Source organism: Schistocerca piceifrons, chromosome 2 (genome assembly GCF_021461385.2).
Source record: "Schistocerca piceifrons isolate TAMUIC-IGC-003096 chromosome 2, iqSchPice1.1, whole genome shotgun sequence".
Lineage (NCBI taxonomy): Eukaryota > Metazoa > Arthropoda > Insecta > Orthoptera > Acrididae > Schistocerca > Schistocerca piceifrons.
In genome coordinates this window covers 59,397,880-59,416,466 of record NC_060139.1, presented here as the reverse complement: position 1 = coordinate 59,416,466, position 18,587 = coordinate 59,397,880, and the positions used below count along the sequence as shown (strand labels likewise).

The following is an 18,587-nucleotide window of genomic DNA, read 5'->3' as shown; positions in this document are numbered from 1 at the left end:
TAGAGTATCAATTTTAGGTGCACTTCAAAGGTTCAGTTCCCACTATTTTTACAAAAGTTTAAACTATCAGTTTAAAAAAAATGATATTTTAGATAAAAGGTGAGACTTTGCAGTTTCAGAAAATAATTTTGGAGCTAGGTTTAAAAATAACAGACACTGTAAATACAAATTATAGATATCCATTGTAAATAATAACTAACCCATCAAAACACTTCTCCGCGAAGTGCTTCGAGCAAAGGCGCGTATGTGCAAATGGTTTAAAGTATTTCCGTTTCAGGGCCTGTATCCAAAGCTGCCTTCGGTTTTCATCCTTACGGAACCTATGAGGAGGAACGAGAAACGATTATACTTACTTCTGTAACAGAATTATCACAGATACTTTCCAAAATGTAATATGAGTCTGACTTTACAGGCATCACTTTTAACACTTCAATTTACGTGATATTCTATTTCAAGTATAAAAAACATATAAAAGTCACTTCAGCAGATTTCAATAAACGCATCTGCACTATCATAGAAACACTTACGCGAGAAATGTAATGCCATTTCCCAGACAAAACGCTCAGTACAGCCATAAGCGCAACACTAAACAACCATGTTTTGCCAACATTCACGTGACTTCAGCCCAGAGATGTTGGAGCCACGAAAATGACGTCAGGGCCAGTCTATTATATTTATGGTCGAAGTAACGGATAAAAGATGACAAAATATGGTTCCTTTTTCATCTACGTGGTCCATTATCGTCAGAGTGCATCCTTTTTATTCTTTGCAGTCGAAAATGACGCACAGAATTTTATATGATAATAATAATAATAATACACATGAGAGAAAATTACATATCGCCTGAGTGGTTATTGTTCACGTATAATTCAATATTAAATTTTTTTTTTCAAATACCACTTTCAAGTTTTTGTAATATTTCTGGGGACGGTACTCAGTCTTTCTCTTTGACTGTGTGAAGCCAAGTATAGGTGGAACAAAGAAGGTCATATTGCACAGGAGGGGGGGGGGGAGGGGGGGGGGGAGAAATAGCGTGGTTTTTCTTCACATCGACGTTCTTTAAAATCATGAACATCATGAACAAAACACTGAATGACATGATTAGTCTTTGCAATGAACGGAGACGTATGACTGGAAATGCTGACGTTATTGGCGCTCGGCGCTACCAACACAAGCGGCAACGTTTAACTTCACAATGTAAATTTGACCCTACAACTGCTAGTTCGCTGGCATTTTCAGTAATGAAAAAACAGGGAAGTCGACATGACGTGTTCGGACAAATCCGATATGTGACTAAACCGAACGGCACGCACCGGACACCTTTTATTGTGCCACGTACATGCAGTTACCACTGTTAGCAAAGTGGCTATCGCCAAGCGTCAACGTGCATCGTTTTCCTCTCAATTCATGCTCTAAGAGAGATAAGAAGAGTGCTTGCTTGTTGATGCACAGAATATCTAACAATAAATCAATACTTCAAAACATAGGAGACGTGTGAGGGCAAATGCTGACGTAATGGGCGCTACCAACAGAAACGGCAACGGTTAACTTCACCATGTAAATTTAACTTGTACCGCTGATATTTTTATAGAGAGGTACGACGGTATTTCTTACGTCGATATATAGAAATATCTTTGCTTTTTTCGATATGTCGAGGGCTGACAGTGTTACTTTTTAAATATCGATATTTCGGATCTCTGATACCTTTTAAAAATACATATAAACAGTCCTAACGCACATCGTCGATTTCCGGACACATAGTCATAGGACTTTTTTTCATTTGTGGCATGGAATCCGTCCCTACAGCTTGTCTGTTGTATTAATGTTCATCCCGCACATCTATACACACACACGGCGATTTTTTTCCACCATGCGCAAACACTACGGATTGATCGATGAGACGATACGGAAGAAAAAACGTGTAATCAACTTGTCTATGGAAACGCATGTTCTCCGAGCTAGAGACCATTCATTTAATGTTACTGCGCTGTGCCATGCAGCCACAGATTCAGTATGCATGGTTTCCTGCTAGAGCGTGGTACTATTTCACATGCCTCATGCCCTAGCGCCCTCTCCTGTCATAGCAATTGGTAATGTAGTGTACGATACACTTCTCTTGCTGACTGACCTTGTAGTGGATGTGATACAGCGTTGTACACAGTGATTCTGTATTCGAATTCAGAGCTTGCCGACATGGTGTTTACTTACGGGAAGGCAAATGGCAACCGGCGGCGGGCAGTAAGGCGTGTCATTCATGATTCGAAGAGTTATGTGGCTGCTATATGATAGTGTTCCAGCCCACTTCGTTGTTCACGTCCGAACGTCAATCGTGTGTTCCCTGGTCGATGGATCGGATGGGGGCGGTCCAGTTGCATAGCCTGCTTGTTCACTGGATCTCAACCCATACGCTTTCTGTTATGGGGCCACCTCAAAAATTTCATGTATGCAGAGCCCATTCCAGATGTGAGGACACTGGAGCAGCTTATTCACGCTGCCTTTGCCGCTGTTCGGATGCAGCCTGACCGATGTCAACGTATGAGACAGAACATGCTAAGGCGCGTACACGCATGCGTTGAAGCACATGGGAACCATTTTCCACACAAACCGTAACTGTGACTGCATTGTACAGCGCGTCTTAGACCGCAGTCTATGTAAAAATTTATGATTGAATAAATGGTCTCTAGCATGGAAACCACACATTTCCGGATATAAATTCATTAATGGTTATTCATTTTCTTTTCTTGTTTCCCTCTTCTGTTTCTCTTCCTAAAACCTTTGGCTATGCTCCTATTTCCTTTGTTCTGTCCATATTTTGCCCGTTTTCTTCTTTTCTTTTACTTTAGGTTTCGTGTACATAATTTTGTTTCTGAATCTGTCTGTTCCATTTATCATTTCAATCCCTGCTTGTTTCAGGTCTTCTTCTATTTCTTGACACCAGTTGGTTTTTCTTGATTGTTCACTAAATCAAAAATCCTCTTCGTGAGTCTCTTGTCGTTCAGTCTATGTATGTGGCCACAGATGTTAGTCGGCGTTTCGTGATCATGTCCGTGTTCTCATATAATTCTTCCGTTGGTCTCTTCATCCTTATTCCATCTCTGTGTACTGCTCCAAAGATTTTTGCGAGGATTTTCCGCTCTATTTTTTGTGTCTCTGTGATGCCTGCTGCTCCGATTGTGGTCGTTTCTGATGTGTAGAGTGCTTTTGGTAGTGCAACTGTATTGTAGTGCCTGAGTTTAGTCTGTCTTGAAATATTTCCTTTATTGTAGTACGTCCATGGCAGTTTGTACACTTCCTGAGTTTGTCTATTCTTTGTATGTTGGATGTCTTGTTTGGTCCTCCTGTTTGTATATGTTTCGCAAGATATTTTAATTTTTCCACTCTGTTAACATTTCCATATTTTGTATACATGGCTTGGTTCTTGTTATTAGAAGGAAGGTCAGCATTGGCCGTAATTATGATGGTTCATTGACGGCAAAATCGATTTTCAATCACATAGTGATCACTTCAGTGCTGCAGTGTACAAATTTAGCTCATAGGCACTCATAGGCACTGTTATTGTTGTTGTTCTTTCTTTCCATGAATCGCGTTTTCTCGTACTATATCCTTAGACCTGTTTTCGCAGTGATTTCATGTAAACATTCCAATGCCTCTTGTGTTTCCTGTTTATTGTTGCTGACTGTTGCCAGAACATCTGAAAATGCCAGGCATTTTAAGATTGTCTTGTTTCCACACGTTCTTCTCAACAGAAGTCCTTTTACTATCTCTTCCCACTGATAATTTTGTCCATGACAATGTTGAATAAAAGCTGTGAGAGACCATCTTGTCTGACCGCTGTCTGTATCTCGAATGGTTTTGAGATTTCTGTCATAAATTCTGTTTTGGATGTGATGTCTGTGTCTGTTGTATGAGTACCATAGCTTTTCTGTCTATCCCTTGTTCTTCTAATGTGTCAAAGAGAATCTGCTTGTCTATGGAGTTGTATCCCTTGTTAAAGTCCACGAACGTCTGACCTTCAGGAACGTTCGCAGGTTCCAAATCTGTTTAATACAGGATCGTCCTTTTCTGAACCCTAGTAATGAATTTAAGAGAATTTTGTAGCAGACCAGTACTAATGAGATACCTCTGTAGTTATTAGGGTCTGTCTTGTCGCCTTTTTTGTGGAGTGGGCAACTCAACGCACATTTTCATTCCTATGGAATTTCACCTGTATTCCACACCTGTTTAAGAATTTTATGGATTTCCTTTGTGATGGTTTGGTCTTTGAGTTTCCAGATTTTGGAGATAATGCCGTCTTCTCCTGCCGCTGTGTTGTTTTCTAGTTGTTTCATAACCTCTTCTTCCTCTGTTATTGAAGACGGCTTTTAATCTGGGTTAGTATTGTTTTTGTGAAGTGTAATTTTTCCTTAGACTTCTCGCAATTGAGGAGTTTATCAAAATAATTTTAAAGAATAGTGTAGTGTTCTATAGTATTTGTTTCCATAGATGTGTCTGTTCTTTCGAAGCAAATGTCTGGAGGCTAACAACCCTTTATATTTTCGCTGAAAATTCTGTAGAAATTTCTGGTGTCATTTCTCCTGAAGTCTTCCTCGATTTCATTTAGTCTGTTTTGTTGTATGTCCTTCTCACCCTTCTAACATCTTTCGACGATTGTTTCTGGACTTTGCGGAAACCTTGCCATGTCTCTTTTGTTCTGCTGCTGCTAATCTTCTTCCAGACCTGGATTCTACTTTCAATGTCCTGATCAAAAGTTGCTTTCCACCATGTACTTTTTCGTTTCCTAGGAGGCTTATCCCAGCGTACTGCATTATGAATTTCCTTCGTGAAATCTGTACAGTTTTCCGTTGAAATTTGATTAATTTCTTCAATAATTTTGTCTTCGTTATCCTCAAGTATTCTGGGCCTTGTCTTTATGTGTGTGTTTGTTTCTTGGGACTGGCCTATTCTTTACTTGTAGCAAGTGATGGTCGGCCTCGAAGAATCCTTTGCGTGTTCCAACATTCAGAATTTCGCTTGTATTTTTATTTCTTATTACTACGTGATCTGTTTAAATTTCTCACCATACGTTGTTGAGGGTTTTCCATGTTGTGAGTTTTCGTTTTGGCTTTTCAAATTGAGTTGAGATGATCGTTAAGTTAAAACATTCTTGTTGGTGCGTTTGTGTGTTGTGTATGGGCTTGTGATTTGCTTGTACTTCTTCTCCTTGCCTAGTTGTGCACTGAAGTCTCCTAGTACAATCTCAAAACGTCTTTCCTGTATTTTATTTGTTATTTCTTTCACGGCTTCCCAAAAGTCTTGGACTTATTGTGGTTTCTTTCTCCTGTTGGCGTTTGTCGATGCATGTGTATTGATGATTGTGTATGTTTTGTTTCCTCCTTTGAAGGTTATTGTAGAAATTGTTTCTGATATTAAATTTAAATCTAGGATGTTGTCTATGATTAATCTGTAAACAGCAAAACCTGTTCGAAACAATGTTGGTGTTCATCTTCTGACCGCAGGTTTCCCTATGTATATCCTGTAGTTTCGTCTGTGAAACAGGTCTCTTGTATTTCCAGCATTTTGACGCCAAATTTTTCAAGAACATTCGTAAACAATTTGATTTTGCCTACATTTACCAGCGTATTTGCACTGAACGCGCCATTACAGTGTTTGCGAAGAGGTTTCTAGAAGCTCCGATTCTCCTCCTTTTCATGATGCTCCTGGTTCCCCAGAATCCGATGTCCAAGAAAATCAAGTATATTTATTGCGACCTGCTGGGGCCTGGTGTAGTGGATTCATATCTGTTGGAGATAAGATCAAGACATATATGTAGCAGCCGCACGAACTTCATGAACTGACACTGACCCTTTAGTCCAGTAGAATTAGAATTCAAATCGGAGCCGGCCTGAGTGGCCGAGCGGTTCTAGGCGCTACAGTCTGGAACCACGCGATCGCTACGGTCGCAGGTTCGAATCCTGCCTCGGGCATGGATGTGTGTGATGTCCTTAGGTTAGTTAGGTTTAAGTAGTTCTATGTTCTAGGGGACTGATGACCTCAGAAGTTAAGTCCCATAGAGCTCAGAGCCATTTGAACCATTTTTTTTAAATCGGAAATAATTTATAAAAAAAGTTTTATTGTTTTAATCGCTTCTTTTGTGTCCCAGTATGACTGTTCTAGGTTTTCCCCCTCGGTGGAGTTGTGGAAAAGTGGTGGTGGGCAAAAATGTACCCGAAAAAGGGGTATTTTTTCGGTTTTGTGATTATATCTCGTAAATGTCTCACAATATCGAAAACATAGTGGAATTCAAAATTTTAGGGCATACAATTCTCCATTGAATGAGACCATCAGCATAATTTTTGGACCACCCGTTTTCATACTAGTGCTCTTCAAACCTGGACCAAATTTACATGTTCATGAAAAATATTCGTTTTAACCTCTGTTTTTTGGTAATATCGTTGAAACTAACGCACCTACCGATAATGTCGTTCATAAAAAAGACATGGAGAGATACATTCTGCACTCGATGAAACCAAAAGTGAATTTATTGGACCATCCATTTGTGTACAGTTCCTCATTAAAGTAAGACCATTTCTCACCATCAATGAAGACAATTTCGAATGTAGTTCTTCAGTAATTCTTACGTACACTCTTTTAAATACAGAATTATAGCAACTCATTGCCTTGCACTTATTTAATGTAGTAATAGAATAAAATATCAAAATTTTGCAAAATTTGAAAAATATTATTAAAAAAGTTTTTCATATATCGAGGGTTAAGACCTGAGACCTCGTATCTGACAGATGTCAGAAAAAGTCCTGGCTCAAAAAAACTTGTAAGTGAAAAAAATATATGCTATAACAAAATTATGCAAGAAAGGCAATGACAACCTGAGAGTGATAAATGATTATGCTCTAAATAAAAAAATCAAAACAAATTTTTTTTAAAAAAGTTATGTTTTTTAGCTCCCCTGTAAAATTTGTCCTTTGTCAGACACGTGGTCTCCGTTCTTAACCTTCGATATAATATAGTGATACCCATTCAACTGATATGAAGGAGGCAGGAAGAGAGAGACACTCCTTGAAATTATATTTCGTAATTACAAAATTTTACATAAATGTATGAGTTGAAAAGGGTAAAAGTAGGTATGTACACAAATTTCACATACGTCGACGTTTGACTGTCATTGCACCACTCGGCTCCTCAAAGTCTGTAATTTCCCAGTCTGATGCCCCGTCACTCAGCTCCTCAAAGTCACTAATTTTCGTCACCTCGTATATACAGTCCAGGTCTTAGTCAACATCTGGTTCGTCAGTTTCGTCTGGTTGAAGGGAGTTAGTTCATGAGTTCCCCTTGCAGTTGACACAAATTAATGCGTACTTAGTACCAGCCTTCCGACACCCACAACTACCTGCACAGCCCTTGATGAATTTGCAGCAAATTGTTAAGAGAAGAGACTGTGGAGCTGGTTCTCTGGAGGTAGGAACGGGGCTAAGACCAAACTCTGAAGCTTGCCATCCCCAGAGGAGCGGATCCATCTGGTGTCCTATCCACATTTGTAAGTAGGTCCTCAATCAATGCTGGCGAGCTGCTTCCTACGTTGGTGGTAGGGATGCTAGGGTGAATCTGGATTTCACAATCGCTTTCGAAAACAGGTCGAATCGTAATTTGTCTAAAGTGTCTCCTGCCGTACCTCTATAGAGGGTTGTTAGAAATCGGTGTCCAGCTTCGACAATAGCTTCAGTTTCAGCGTCGTGCTCTAAGAAAGGTTTGATATCTTCTAGAAGAAATAATTTTTGACCAGTAGATTGACCACCTTCTTCTTGCCCTGATCGAAGAGTGCTGAAGTTGGCTACACCCACGTATGGCGTGGAGAAATATGAGTGGCCTTCTGATGTTGTTTGCCAGTTTGAAACTGCTGGAACCAAATACTTTTGATGACGTCTTTCCTCTTCCAGGTTTCAAGGAATTTCGTAGGTAGTTCAGTTCCCTTCAATGGTTAGCACACTTCAACATCTGACTTAATACTGAACGATGTGAACCCCTAAGTACAAGATCAATACTGGTGATGCGCAATGCCAGTAAAAGATACAGTCTGTAAGCTACCTATTTGCCTGTCTATCTAATCTGGAAGTCCGGATGGCTGTTGATGTGGGGGAGGGGACTAAACAGCGAGGTTATCGGGTTAGAAAAGACTGGGAAAGGAAGTCGACAGTGCCCTTCCAAAATAATCATATCGGCATTTGCCTGAAGCGATTTAGGGGAATCACGGGAAACCCAAATCAGGATGGCCGGTTGCGGGTATGAACCGTCGTCCTCCCGAATGCGAGTCCAGTGTGCTAACCACTGCCCCACCTCGCTCCGTCTGGAAGTATGCTAATTGCCCCTGTGATCCGACATGGATTACATAGACACCCTCCAAATTAATGAATTAGGAATTCAATGACTACTAAATGAAGTAAGAATGAAATTTATTCGGTTTATTGCGATTAAAGTGACTCCTAAATCATCTGACAAGTAAACTGGTCATTTTAATCTCAATATAAGACTCCAGAGTGAAGCTTGGCATTACTGAAACTCTATAAAAGTAACTTTACTGTACGTAAGCATCACGTCGTGGTCGCGGCTCGATCTCACTATATCAGGCTGTAGGTAGAGGCTGAAGCGACTGCAGATTCAATCATTGCCGGCATACCAACGACCCTCGCCAGTGGCTAAGTTCGTGTCACTCCAAAATCTTTGTAAGTCCTTCAGCTCATCTGCTCTCGTGGCAACGAAGTGGTGTCGTCTGGTGGGGGAAGACTCGCAGTGATGAAGACGTCTGGAAGTGAAGTAATTTTGCACCAAATATTTACTAAAAGGAAAACTCATATTTCCACGTTTTGCGATCTTTACCTTACTCGAATTGGCTGGGCTACGGATATTCCGAGCGCCAATCAGTAAAAATATTACTTAGAAGACGCTAGCCCCTATATTTGACTTTTTCTTCAGGGGGTTAACAAGTAACATGCATCCTCCCATTCAGTGTTGAAAAGAGGCGTCTCATTCTCTTTGTATCTCTCTCTGTGGCCAAAAAAGGGAGTCTTCTGCAGCACAGTCAAGCTGCTCTCTCTAATTTCCAGTTGATCCACATTAGCCAATCGTGGCAGGTCTTGTTGCTGTTGAGGTCTTCAGTCCGTAGACTGGTTTGATGCAGCTCTCCATACAGTAAAGCTGCATGCCCTCGGGAAAAATTACGGCTGTAGTTTCCCCTTGCTTTCAGCCGTTCGCAGTACCAGCACAGCAAGGCCGTTTTGGTTAGTTTTACAAGGCCAGATCAGTCAGTCATCCAGACTGTTGCCCCTGCAACTACTGAAAAGGCTGCTGCCCCTCTTCAGGAACCATACGTTTGTCTGGCCTCTCAACAGATACCCCTCCGTTGTGGTTGCACCTACGGTACGGACATCCGTATCATTGAAGCACGCAAGCCTCGCTACCAACGGCAAGGTCCATGGTTCATGGGGGGTACACACATGCAGATCAATAAACCAATTATAGAACAGCCGGCCGGTGTGGCCGTGCGGTTAAAGGCGCTTCAGTCTGGAACCGCGTGACCGCTACGGTCGCAGGTTCGAATCCTGCCTCGGGCATGGATGTGTGTGATGTCCCTAGGTTAGTTAGGTTTAATTAGTTCTAAGTTATAGGCGACTGATGACCTCAGAAGTTAAGTCGCATAGTGCTCAGAGCCATTTGAACCAATTATAGAACAGACTACACAAATGAAGTAATGGTCGATATTATTTCGAAAGTATGAGTATCCTGAAAGAGTGTGGTGAGTTGACGTATTTAATTTGTTGAAATGTATTGCTGACAAAGGCAGATCTACTGTGATGACCATGTTTTTCGAACGACGTGAACACTTCATCTCACAAGGCACACTTGGCTAGCTTCCGCATTCCTGTCGTGGGCATTATTCTCAGCTGCTGGGGATGGAGGGGGGGGGGGGGAGGGGGAGGGGAAGTCATATATTGTGGAAATATTAATTTTCGTGAAGTCAGTATTCGACGTACTCCCATGCTTTCAAAGATGCCCTAACTGCGGGTTCCCACTCCGTTTTCTAGATGTCATGTATCTCCTACAGTGAGTTCCAAATAAACCCAACTTCCCACGATCTGTGCACTGTAGCTCCTTCTTGATCCTTGCTAAAACAGCGTTTTTCCTTTCTCCACTTCTGAGTCGTAAAGCAGTCGCTGCTGAAGACCTTACGACACAGGGGGGATCGTATCTGTGTTGCCTGCAGTGGATCTGGCACTCAGTCGTGGCGTTATATAAGACTGTCTAGTGGGCAGCTTGGCATTGACCTGCGCCCCTCCCGGACATCCTTGTGAACTCGCTCGAGGGTGGTATTAAAATACCGAGATAAAAATTCACGTGTTTCACTGAAGTGTTGATGCATCACTTTGTGTTTCACGCTTTACCGATTGCATATTACAGGCTTTCCCCCTTTTTAATGGTTCAAATGGCTCTGAGCACTATGAGACTTAACTACTGAGGTCGTCAGTCCCCTAGAACTTAGAACTACTTAAACCTAACTAACATAAGGACATCACACTCATCCATGCCCGAGGCAGGATTCGAACCTGCGACCGTAGCAGGCGCGCAGTTCCAGACTGTAGCGCCGGCCATTTTGAATGTATTTTCCAAGAATTAAAGGTAAGTGAGGTAAAAAACCGAACACATGACTATTACAGTTTCTCTCTGAACGAACCTTATACCAAAATTACTCAGAAAAAAGCCCCGACCAGACTCCGAAATATTGTCAGTGGAGTTCAGGTTGGCCGTTTACAGTGGCGTGGGAGCTGTTCTGTAGGAACGACACTACCTGCGGTACTCGCGTTACACAGCCCAGCTGCAGCACTCGACACCCTACAGCGGAGTCCTCCCTGTTCCGGCAACTGGAGCCCATTTCGGACAGCGCCTGTCCCGCATGTCTGGCGCCAGCCCTGTTGCGTAATGCGACGACACCGACAGGTCGGCGCGCCCGGCGCCGGAGACGACTAACAACCCCGGTAATTGGAGTGCGCGCCAGGACGGGCCCGTGACGTCAGCGGGTGCATTTTACACGAGGTCAGCCGGGGCGGCCGCACGCCGTTGTCGGCGGCCAGCGCCTCGTCTCGGCGAGGATTCCGCGACGCGACGCACGCCGGGCCAGCACGCGCGCGCCGCGCAAATTAACGACGCTTCCCACCCGGCGCCCCACTCATCCCCCGTCCCACCCCCGTCCCCTCCCCACACCACAACAATCTTCGGAGGCGGCGCCCTCAGAAACTCGGAAGCTCAGCCAGAGGAACTCCTCCTAATTTGCTGCCTCTCGTTACGCCACAGCCCCGGCGGGTATTTTCCGCGGCTGCGAGTTTCCTTCGGGCTTCTCTATCTCTCCCTTCCCTGCCACCCCTGCGACTAATTACAGACACCTGAGCAAAATGACATTTCACAGCACGGCGGCGCCGCGGCTGAGCTCATTCACTTACTGATTGCATTGTCATTTGCATGTTCTGTGAACTCCGGTCTCGTTGATGAATCCTTACCATGCAAATGGCGATAATAACCAGAATCAGTACATTAAATCTCTCTCCTATAACTCTGATGGATTTTGTCAGCTCCAAGAGAATATACTTTCTTCGAGCTGTGCTCCTCGGCTGTTATACGTCGTATTATATATATATATATATATATATATATATATATATATATATATATATATATATATATATATAACCATCGTAAAACTGATAAAATTTTTATTTATCTAAAATTAGTTCGACAACGTGTCGTAACCTAACATGATTCAAGATTTTAATCTGGTCCATAATTTTAAAATACACTACCGGAAACAAAATCGCAACGCCCCGAAGGAGTTGTGTGACGTAAATGAAAGTTCGTAAGCGTCTTTCTACATCTGAAAGAAGATGTTTATTATACTTTCTCGCCAGTCGCATAAGTAGCTAGTAGTGCCACTACGAGAACGCAAATCAGGATTACTTAAAAAACACGCTGTACCGCTCGTAAGCGTTAGAATTATGGACGTACTACATAAACCAGTTCAAAAATCTTGAATCGTGTTAGATTACCACATGCTGTCGAACTATTTACAAAGCAATAAATTTTTTAGCAGTTTTACGATTTTTGTATATACAATATTATTCATAACTGCAGAGGAGCACAGTTTGAAGAAAACATATTCTCTTGGAGCTGACAAAATTCACCTACAGCTTGAGTTATGGTCTGAGGTGTGATTTCGCATGACAACAGGAGCACTTTAGTGGTTCTATCACGCACCCTGATTGCAAATTTGTGAGTTAATCTGGTGATTAGACCTGTTATACAGCCTTTCATTAACAGTATTCCAGGGGGTGTTTTCCAACTGGAAATACCGCTGTTGTAGCCCAATATGCTCTATGCAGTGTCGTCGTGTTGAACTTGGCCTGCTCGATCACCATATCTGTCTCCCGTCGAGCACATAAACATCGTCTCAGGACAACTCTAACGTCATCCCGAAGGCGGCCAGTGTGGCCGAGCGGTTCTCGGCCCTTCAGTCTGGAACCGCACGACCGCTACAGTCGCAGGTTCGAATCCTGCCTCGGGCATGGATGTGTGTGATGTCCTTAGGTTAGTTAGATTTAAGTAGTTTTAAGTTCAAGGGGACTGATGACCTCAGCTGTTAAGTCCCTTAGTGCTCAGAGCCATTTTTGTCGTCCCCAAACAGCATTACTTCCCTGTACTGACGAACCAAGTGCAGCAGGCTTGGAATTCCGTCCAAAAAACTGTCATCTGGCACCTGTACAACACAAAGCGTGCACGTTTGCATATTTTCATTCGACATCTGACGGTAATGCCCGTTATTAATGTACCAGCAGTTCACATTTGCAATGGCTTATCTCGCGCTTATATTAATCTGTAATCTTGCAGTGCTGCTCACTTATACATGTTTCCTTATTCTACATTAATTATTTTTTGTTGTTTCGTCCTGTATGTTATGTGTCTATTCAGTGCATTCAGTGCTGTGAATTATATTATATTAATCATGGTGATGTGGGCATACAAAGTTTTAAAATTTTAAGGAAAAAATATTTTAGCAGTTTGTAGCGGTTACATACAAAAATAACCCAAGTATCCATTATTCAACTCGTTATAAAACGTTAGTTGCTTCTCATTACCTGAAACTGAATAGCCCATTTTCTTGGAATAGATTATCCATTTGACTTCATTCACAAACAAAGAGCGCATGGAAAATAGTGTTGCTTGTAAAAGAAGTTATAGGACGAACAAAAAGAGAAACACACAAGATTGGGTACTTTCTGTAGACTAAAACGACAAATGAATCTAGATGAATCTGAGAACTTCATGATTTAATTTTCAAAAAATGGGACACACTATTTTCAGTCGTCATTTCGTTCAGTGTAGGGAATCAAACCAAAGTAGCGAAGTTCAAGATAACAACTTTTGATCAAAAATGAAACTGGGGAATACATTATTACCTAAGAATCACAACTTAAGGGTAGTTGAGACTGCAAAGACGTTATGGGCAGGTCGAAGAAAACTAAGAAAGCTATTATCGGCAATGAGTCTATCAGTATGAGGTATTGACCTAGAGTGGAATAAGGTACAGAATCAGTACGTTTGGAACTTAGCACAATCTCAGGGAAAAATGTCTCATATCGGAATCGTAGCAGAAGCAACTGTCGAAACGTACAATTTAAGAATATAGAAACATGTTAAAAGTTAAGTAGGCAGAGAAAGATCCAATCGGTTAGCATAGGAAGACCACTGAAGAAATTAACTTCACTGTAAGCCTTGACTAGAAGGAATTCTAAGTTGCCGATGCAGTTAGTTATCTTCCTACAGGAAATAGTCGAGCGAAGGAACTGGAAGGGGAGACAAAGATGGGAATACACAACAGACGATATACCATAAAATATTTGAAAACATTATCAGCGATCTTATATAATGTAATTAAATATATATAATTAAACAACAGTCTTGAACTGACTGCAGTTCAGCGTCGTGGGTCGGCGCAGCCTGCTCCATGGAAGTCCACCTGCCACTCTGGAGTCTGAAGATGATCCTTAAGGATTGAAACCGGTCACTCCGATTAAAAGAAATTTGTGATCAAGACTGTTTTTTAGTTATATGTATTTAATTAGACGATATCCCTTTCTTTGGGTGAAACACGTGTGCTGAAGTAAGAGACTACTCAAATTAAACGAGAAAAGGAAAGAAAATTTTTCAGAGTACAATTAACTATCCCTGACAATACGTAAAGAAAAACCATGTAGTGTCACTGCTGAGATATTATACCGTTTGAGCATCCAGTTGAAGCTCCCCATAAACTACTCCATACAATCCCCCAGATGATGGTCCCAATAAAACAATACTGCGAAAACAAACAAGTGTTACTTTTCAATTCCTTAACAGGTTATGATACATTAGAGTTCAACACTAAATACAAGTAGTCTGGTTAGATGTCCAGAATTTAGATGAAGATGGTGGTAACTATCAATTGCGTGTATGGTCTTATTAACATATTGTAAAGATCATAGCTCATATGTGATTTCTCGAAATGTATGAACCTACAAAATTAGCGACCATGTAGGTAGGTGTCTGTTGACGATGAGAACCTGAAATCCAAAGAACCGAGAGAATACTCCACTGATAATTCGTTACTTCAGTCTTTAGGAAAAAATAAAAACATGCCAAAAGCTGCAAAAGCGTCGGAACAAAACTGAAAGCTGTTACTCTAGGGGAACGTTCCGTTCTTTCGGGAAAAAATAACTTTGTTTCTAAGCAAGAATTAACAGAGAGAATATATGACTAGCTATTGCAGACATACACCACGTAGGCACGACGATTAAAACACACTACCACGATTTAAAAAAAAAAAAAACACGACGTAACACGCAGGAATTATCCGAATGGGATGGAAATCGGCAGACATGACTACATGCACAAACAAACAAATGATTATAGTTTCAGAAAAACTGGATCATTTATTCAAGATAAAGAACTTCACTAACTGAGCAAGCCAACATCGCTTTGGTCCACCTCTGGCCCTAATGCAAGCAGTTATTCTGATTGACATTGATTCATGGAGTTGTGGGGTGTCTTCCTGAAGGATATTGTGTCAATCTCTGTCCAACTGGCGGGTTATATCGTCAAAATCTCGAGGTGGTTAGAGAGCCGTGTCCATACTGGTTCAAACGTTCTCAATTGCGGACAGCTCCGTCAGTCTTGCTGCTCAAGGTAGGGTTTGGCAAGCAAGAAGACAACCAGTAGAAACATTCCCTGTGTGCTGGCGCGCATTGCCTTGATGAAATATAAGCCCAGGATGGATTTCCACAAAGGACAACAGAACGGGGCGTAGAATATCGCCGATGTACCGCTGTGCAGTAAGGCTGCCGCTGGTGGCTACCGAAGAGGTCCTGCTACAAAAACAAATGGCACCCTAGACCGTCACTCGTAGCTGTCGAGCCGTACGGCTGGCGACAGTCAGGTTGGTATCCCACCGCTGTCCAGAGCGCCTCCAGACACGTCTCCACTGGCCATTGGTGCTCAGTTCGAAGTGGGACTCAAAACTGGAGACCATTCTACTCCAGTCAGTGACATTTAAGAACGAAGACGTGGCCGACTCTTTCTCCAAATCAGAACGTTTGGAGCATTATGGACAGAGCCCTCCAACCGTCTCAGTATTTTGACGACCTAACGAACCAGTTGTGCAGAATTTGGAGCGATATCCTGCAGGAAGACATCCAATAATTCTGTCAATGATTACCAAGCCTAATAACTGCTTGCGTAAGGGCCAGAGGTGGATGAACGCGTTACTGACTTGCTCAGTTTGTAAAGCTCGTTCTCTTGAATAAATGATCCAATTTTTCTGAAATTGTACTCACTCATTCTTTTGTTTCTACACGTACATCTCATCTACCGATATTCGTCCTCTTCTCCCCCCACCCCAACCCCCCTCCCCTTTTCAGGGTATTTCGTATCGACGTAAAATTTCTTCCTTTACATTTCTATCATTTGCAATTTCTTCAACTTCTTCATCAGTAATACACCCAGAATTGTCCACAGTTCTAACCTCTGTATTTTCCTTCAATATTCAGTGCTTTAGTTATTTCTACATGTCTCACTGTACGTATTCCCAAACAGTGTCCGACAAATATACTATCAGAATAAAAGCTTTCACGCCCAGATGTCCAACACAGCTCTGGACGAAACGTTAGGAACCGACACGATTCTTCGATCACGGCCAGAAATCTCAATAGCAAATACACATCAGAAATTAAAGAATCAAGAAATCGTCTTTAAAACAGGTGTCAGGTAGATTTACAAATTATGAATGAGAGCCGTTAATAGCACTAAAAGGCGTATGTCTCTGAATGACGTAAAGGGATTTCAGAAACGCCGTCGAATGTAATTTACAGGTTATTTAGCACAAAGTGTGGTTTACAGAAAATTTTTTTGGCTGAACACAATTTTATGAACCTAATCAGTGTCTATTGGTTGCGTTGGAGATCTGTACTTTGCACCTGTTGCTGAGTATTCTACATTTTTACGTTTGTTATTAATACTGAAGACTCTGTCTGCCTTATCCACCTGTTTCATCCTTTTCTTTTTCTTTTCTCTTTTCTGTAAACCACACTTTGTGCTAAATAACCTGTAAATTACATTCGACGGCGTTTCTGAAATCCCTTTACGTCATTCAGAGACATACGCCTTTTAGTGCTATTTACGGCTCTCATTCATAATTTGTAAATCTACCTGACACCTGTTTTAAAGACGATTTCTTGATTCTTTAATTATTTTAAATACACGTAGGTTTCGTACATTTTGTAAACACTCATCTGTCCTTACACGTCTTCCGGAAGCCGGCAGGTGCGGGCGAGCGGTTCTAGGCGCTTCAGTCTGGAACCGCGCGACCGCTACAGTCGCAGGTTCGAATCTGCCTCTGGCATGAATGTGTGTGATGTCCATAGGTTAGTTAGGTTTAAGTAGGCCTAAGGTCTAGAGACTGATGACCTCAGATGTTAAGTCCCATAGTGCTCAGACCCATTTGAACCATTTGAACGTCCTGCGAATCATTTAAGATTTTATAATCTCACATGCCACGTAATAAGGCCGACACATTGAATACACAAATGCTTTGTCGTTGTTGTTGGCGATGGACAACAGAGATTTCGACCAAATAAATTTCTATACTGTCTTCCGCTGTCCCATGCATTGCAATATGAGGAAGGTTACTACGATGAAGCACTGTACCTGCAATTGATCCCAAGACTGGTTCATGTCTGAGGACACTCAGTTCATCCCTACCTCCTGGAGGAAGGTGTCTGCTCGGTAGGTTCGATATGCTTGTGTATTGTCGTCATTAAAAAAAAATGGACCCATTACCGAAATGTTGGCTCAAATGCTCTGAGCACTATGGGACTTAACATCTGAAGTCATCAGTCCCCTAGAACGTAGAACGACTTAAACCTAACTAACCTAAGGACATCACACACATCCATGCCCGAGGTAGGATTCGAACCTGCGACCGTAGAGGTCGCGAAGTTCCAGACTGAAGCGCCTAGAACCGCTCGGCCACAACGGCCCCGAAATGTAAATGTAGGGCCAGGCAACATGACTCAAGGCTACATATCCCTCAAATTATCACCGTTAGCGATGATTGACTTGGTGCCTCCATGCTCTTCTACGACAAGCATGCGTCCAACAAGTCTGCCACTAGTCAGTGACGCATACCCAACGCTGCTGATATACTTCAGGTGATTGCTTATTCATGCAACATGGTGCTATGAGATGGGGGTCGTATTGTTGTTCTTACGGGACGCCAAGAGATCGATTTGATATAGTGGAGACTATTTAGGTTGACACAGCCCACCGACTTGCCTACAAGAATGCAGTGCCCAGGTCTACTGTATTCTCCGTTGGTACCTACTATCCATAATTTTCGAGCGTTACTGTTGTTGACTATGGGCAACAGTTATGAAGAATAAAATTAGAAGGAAGGTCAATGCTGACCTTCCTTCTAATATTATTTATCATATGGTCGTTATGCACACAGCACTTAATGGAGTCGCCATTCAGTTATGAAGAAGATCTTCAGTACTTTTTGTTGCACAGTAGAGGTTGAATGTTCGATAGACGTCGCTGTATAGACCAGCTCGGCAGGCAACTTAGAGTCCACACAGGATAACGTGGTCATTACGTGTGCAGGCCGGCCTGAGTGGCCGTGTGGTTCTAGGCGCTACAGTCTGGAACCGAGCGACCGCTACGGTCGCAGGTTCGAATCCTGCCTCGGGCATGGATGTGTGTGATGTCCTTAGGTTAGTTAGGTTTAAGTAGTTCTAAGTTCTAGGGGACTGATGACCTCAGAAGTTAAGTCCCATAGTGCTCAGAGCCATTTGAACCATTTGATGTTTGGTATGTGGGGCGCTCAACTGCCCGTTATCAGTACCCGTACAAATTCCCAACGTCTGCTCAGTCCAGTCTTGCCACTTTCATGAATGATGATGAAATGATGAGGACAACACACACACTCACTCATCTCGAGGCACGTGAAAATCCCAGACGCCGCTGGG

General features: G+C 42.2%; 1 protein-coding gene across 1 annotated transcript in view; it reads left to right on the top strand.

The window, feature by feature from the left end:
* LOC124775147 (potassium/sodium hyperpolarization-activated cyclic nucleotide-gated channel 1) overlaps positions 1-18,587 on the top strand; it is a 1,234,094-nt gene that overhangs the window by 913,048 nt on the left and 302,459 nt on the right. The window lies entirely within an intron of this gene.